We start from the raw sequence: 6,225 nt of genomic DNA on the forward strand, positions 1-6,225 counted from the left end.
ACTATAAAAGACAAAGCTATTCCTCTGCAAGCAGACATGTAGAGAAAAAGCTTCTAATTACAAAAAGTAGAATGGAAAAAACATCTGAATTTTTTAGTTTTGCTTATTTTTTTGAGGTATTGGGTCTTAAGAAGTTCAGAAAATAAATAGGTCTCATCCTGTTGAAGATGACAGCCTCTTAGAGGCCCTGCAGTGCCTGAGCAATGAAGTACATTTAGAATACACTCATGCATCATTTAATCTAAATTCAGCAATGATAACATAGGTGATTAATGCAACCTAGTCATTCACGCCCAGCTATAGTCAGGGCATGTGGAAATGCATTTACAGGGTACAATTCATCCCCTCTCCAGAGAAGTGTCTAAAATAGTTGAAATTAATTTCTTGGAAGAACAGATCTCCCACCATTGCCTACTTGCCTTGATTCATACTATGAAGACCTAATTTTTAAATGGCTGAAGTTAGTTGAAGTGAGTTTGGACTGGAAATTCATCTGATTCCTCACTTTGTCCTTCAATAACTCCACCCAGAAATCTTTAGTCTCCATAGCAAAATCAGATTCTTCTCAGTAGAAAAGACCTTGCCTAAATTATGCAGGATGTCTAACTGCAATGTATTATAAATTATAGATTATAGATTATAGATCATAGATCATAGATTATATGTAACATCACGCATTGGGATGTGGTCTGAGCACAACTGATGTCACCACAAATTTATTTACCACCCTTGATAGTATCAGACTCAGTAACACAAAAGTTAAGAACCAGTCTTTGATATCTATTGCAATGCTAGTTATCAGGGGAAAGTAGAATTCTATTTCAAATCCTCAGTGCAGTAAGGTGTATTCTAAAAAAAATATTCTCAATACCATTTTCAGTTGAAAATTCTGATTTCAGCCCTGTGAGCAAATCCACAAATTTCTCACCATGTGATCCTGGATATCCCAGGCACACATCAAGGTGTGAGTCCTTGGTTGCTGCCCAGATGCAACTCATGGCTCTTCATACAATATATTTCTAAACTGAGTAGCTAGATCAAAAAAATGCACACTAATTTTTAAAGTTTGAGCCAAAAATGTCTTCTGAGAAAAGTAACAGTTTTAGATGAAGGAAAACTACAGTCACCTGGGACAGATTGGCTGAAGGCAGTTGCTTTTGCCATGTGAGAAAGAAAAAATCCAACTCCCCATTCCCAAAGTCAGCTTTTCCTGCTGCATTTCCTGTGGCTTACCCATTGCATTCAGCATGGTAAAGGCTCTGCTGCCAATAATTTCTTTCCATCCTTGTCCAAAGGCACTTGTCCACCCAGTTTCCAGTCAGAAAAACACCATTCAAGCAAATAATTAAAGACACTGTCATTATGCATAAGCACAGGGAGCTGAATTAAATTGCATGGGTTGTTTTGCATAGGCCCTGAGAAACCTGTGATCCTAATGATTACAGTGAATAAAGAGCTGATTTCAGTCTGGATCCTGCTGTTAGATTAATTAGCCTTCCAACCAAGGTATTGAGAGGTTGCTTTAAAAAAAAATAATTTCTGTCTGCAATGGGCAATTTTTTTCATATTTATTCAATTTCACCCTTCTCTTTTTTGTCCTCTTTCTATAATAATGTTGACATGCCATTTTCAGATTCATGTTCTTAATACTTGTTTAGTTTCTGTCTTTTAGGAAGATACAAAACCCTGTCTTGTTTAGCTTAGCTTGTTTGTTTGTTTTTAGCTAAGCCTGGTACTAACTGGTCTCTAATTTCAAGAAATAAAAGAAACCTTTAGGAAATCTGTTTTTGTGTTTTCTATTTATGTATTGCATTAAAAAGAGAAGGCTTCTCAGACCTGAAGGTTTGTCAGATTGTGGTTGATTGGCATCCTCACACAAGCTAAATATTCTTTTGTCCATCTGTGTTACAGATAACACAAAATCGTGTTGTCCCAATGGGACTGGAGCAGAACTACAGCAGTTTATTGGTTTGTATTTATTGACAGAGTAGAACAGTGTGTTTATTCTCTTCCAACCAAAACAAATCCTTTTCAAAGCAAAATGTTTTCCTTCTCTTTTCTCCCATTTTTCCTTATAATACTTTTCTGTCTGTCTTCCAAGGTGTTTTCTGTTGCTGGTTTTTTTGTTTCATTGTTTGTTTGGATTTTTTGGGGGTTTTTTTGGGTTTTTTTGGGTTTTTTTGTTTGTTTGTTTTTGGGGTTTTTTTTTTGTTTGTTGTTTTTTTTTAATTTAGTAAGGATTTAAATTTCATTAGCTAAATATAAAATTTATCACCTTTTCTCACAAACTAACCTATTCTTTTTTGTGATATTTATTTGAAACCTCATTTTTCATTCAACAAAATGGTATCTGAGAATAAACCAAATCAAAACAATTAAACAAAACCAACTCATTCAATTCTTAAACTGGAACAGTACAAACTGAATAACAGCCCCTGGCTTAAACTCCTCCTCTGGAGTCTATGTGTGTTTGGAGAGCCAGGCAAAATCAAGGACTTCAGAAGTTACTAGTTTCTTCCTTTCATGTAGAATAATCATATACATGCCAATAAAAATATCTGTATTTCTTAGGAGGGAAACCATCCCAGCTGCCTAGTTCAGTATTAATGCACCCTGACAACCTTCACTCAAATAACTAAAGGACTAACATGGTTGGAATTGTTAATGTTTGATAGAGATTAATGCTGAAAGATGAGTAAAGTTTGCTAAAATTTCCATCACTGTGAAATAGAATCTTCAGACTATTTTCATGTAATATTTTCTGATATATAACTGTGTTAATGATATCTAAATCTAGGGATATTTCTGCCTCTGACAGCTAATTATGTTACTCTAATTTTTTCCTTCTGAGAATGACACATCTCCTGCTCATTGTGGGGGGTGTTTTTTGCTATGTCCTCTTCTCAGATTTGAAGCCTGTGAGGTTAAAGGAAGATTCTAATTACACCCTACAGGGTAGCCTCGTTTGAAGGCTAGGACCAAGAGCTTTGATTTCAGGTCACTCCCTATGTGGCTACCTTTAAAGTTCATCTAAATTAACATTCAGTGATATTTTTGGCAGCTATGACTGCCAGGAAAAATCACTGCAGTGGAATAATATTGCAAATAAACTTTGCATAGTCCCATTAAATCATTAAATGCCACATTGTTCTGTAATGGGAGTGACATTTCATTATTTCTAAAGTGACTCTGCTCACTGGCAGTTTGATGGTGTTAATGCTGGTGACAGAACACAGTAACACTGGAAAAAGAACCTAAGGGGTCCTAGGGCTCCTATGATGCCTGCAGATACATGAAATGACTCAAAAATACAGATATAAAGGCATTGTTTAGTAATTTTGCTGGGCTTTTTCAAGTTTGTTCAAACATTTGATCCAGATTATCAAAGTTACTCTATTTTAAATTTGTCATCGTTCCATTCAAAGCAAAAGGAAAATATTACTCACCTGTCATCTGAAGAAAATATTTCATCTTTTAGATGTGGGGATTTTTTTGGTCTATTCCTCCATATTTTTATCCTCATAACAAATGTGGAAGGAAAGCTTTTGTAAATGTATCACACCATGCACTTGACTGTATAAATTGTAGAACCAAATAAATAAAAACTCCATCTATTTTACTTTTAAACACAGTTCTCTGCAGTCAAAGGATTTATTCTGAGAAAAAGGCAAATTCTGAAGAGGTATGAAGGCATCACTCTATCCCTTTCATGAACTGTTTAAATGTTTATTTAAGAGGGGAGAAAAGAAGAATTATTATGACAATTTAAAAAACAGCTTAGGAAAATCAGTGAGAAAATCTCACCATACAAATAAAAAAGGCATGTCCTAGAGGAATAAGTAGAGAGCTTCAGAAATTACTCCCATTTTTCCTATGGCTGCAATGGAAATGCTTCTTTGAAGGAACATTCCTGCACAGGATCTTCAAGAACAGCCAGAGTTTAGATGGTTTTAACATTCATTCAAATGAGATTGAGACAGAGTAAAGCAAAAAAGACTTTGTGTTTATTATCAGTCTCTTTTCCTGAATAATGAGTGGTGGGACAGAAAGAAATGGCCTCATGTTGCATCAAGAGAGGTTTGGACAGAGTTTCTTTGCCAACAGTGTTGCTGAGCCTTGAAACAGAATGCCCAGGGCCATGCTGGGCCATCACCCCAGAGGTGTTGAAAAGATATGTCAATGTGGCACTTACAGACAAGGTTTGGGGTGGGGTTGGGATTGTTAGGTTGGACTCAGTGATCTCTACTGATTCTATGACCTGAAGTTTTCTGAGTTCAATAGTGCAAGCACAGATCTGCAGATCAGGAGAGGCCTTTCTACTGACTGGTCACGGATCCACGCAGGGATTTCAGCTGGTGTTTCAGCTCTGAGGAAAAAATATTCTTTACACTACCAATGAGAACAGCAAAAAGAAGCCCAAAGCCTACCTAAGTGCAAAAGCAATGAGTTGGGCAGCCAGGTGCCTGTTGAACATCTTTGAAAACTCCAGCTTGAAGGTTTCAGGTGACCCTTTGAAAATCCTGTCCTTTGGCTAAGGTTCCTTGTTCCAGACTTTCAATCCTCCTACACTGGTATGCCTTTTCCTTACTCATTTTATGTTCATCTTTCCAGTGTTGAATCATGTTCCATAGCATGGACTTCCTTGGGGTACGATTTTTTTTCCCATTTTAATGCCAGCTTCACCCTTACTCCCAGTGCCATGCAGCCAGCTGACAGCCAAATGTGCTCAGTCCCTGTTGCTGAGGAAGAAAATTTGATCTGTAAACTTGTTGAGTTGGATAGAAGTTTTAAACTGTTTACCTCTTTTTGAATGATGACAAACTGTAAACACTATTTATACCCCTGGCAAATAGAAAAAACATTCCCATAATGTTTAAAACTATCCAATATCAAGAGTGAAGCTATATATCCAGGAGAGTCACTGGAAACTGGAGCAAGCTGTATACCTGTCCACTCACACAGACTTTGGGGTCTACAAACTACAGGTAAGTTATTTTTCTGTTATTTTGACTTATTTTTACCTTGAAGTTAGAAGACTGAAATCAAAATTTCTGAGAAATTCTAGCATCCACCATGGGGATTAAAATCTCTTTTTGACAGAAAAGGACAAACAAAAGAAAAATCATCTGAGGGTTTTTAAAGTAGATATTGACTTGTCAAAATCTGAGAACATTTATCTTGGAAAACCTGATAAAAGCAGTCTGACTACTCACAGCAAATGATGCAAATTAGAATGAAAATAATTGCTAAAAGCAGTTTATGGTCACCTGGAACTAACTGACATTTTATGGACCACTTAGGACCCATCACAATTGCATAAGCTCTAATTTTACTATGATTTCTGAGGGCTTGAAGGAAAAAGTCAATAGCTGGCTAATCCACTTGAGTTTGTGGTATGATGCTGAGTAGAATTGGGTAATAAGTCATGAGATCCAGCTTTAGACTACAGATCTGTGTTTCTGTAGTCACCTGAACTACATTTGTACTCAAAGCCAGAAACATACCTTCCCAAAATCTTTGCTGACAGGGGAGTGTAGAACCTTCTTTGAACCTTAGATTATTTGACCCTGGTTCTCAGCCTGCTTGACCATGGGCCATCCTGCAACACTGCCTGCCCCATCTGGCTAAAGAATGAGAGTTGAAAAACAGGCAGAATTTACACAGCTATTCTGATGAGACACTTCTTCAACATAAAATAGATAAAGGTGTCAATAAAAAATAATAACCAAACCATTTTTCCCCTTCAGACCTCTCAAGGTTCTCAAAGCAAGCAGGAATGCACAGGTCTTTGGAATTTATTGATCTCTCTGCTTCTTAGTGCAACTCCATACATTCTGTCAAGGTACTTTCACTTCTTAGTCCTGTCATGTAAATGTCTGAGGTAAGATACTGAGTAATAAAATTAATATAACAACTGAACTGTTTCTAACTAGCTACTAAGACCACTCAGTACCAGTTTAGCCATGTGAAAAGAAGATTTTCCTAAAGGATAAATCTACATATTTAAAAACAGCTTTCTGTGAGCATTCGGTGGTTGATCCTGCCATGGTCCCCAAAGTACCACATACTTTGGAACTGAGGATTGCACTTAGATGCTTCACCCTTGTATTTCCCACAGTTACTGTGCTCCTTCTCACACTCCCTAATGTGAGATGATGAATGCAGTAGTACAGTCCCAGGTCACCTCACATCCTTATGGCAAGGGAATCCTCCTTGCTATAGCAG

Source organism: Erithacus rubecula (assembly GCF_903797595.1).
Source record: "Erithacus rubecula genome assembly, chromosome: 4".
Taxonomy (NCBI): Eukaryota; Metazoa; Chordata; class Aves; order Passeriformes; family Muscicapidae; genus Erithacus; species Erithacus rubecula.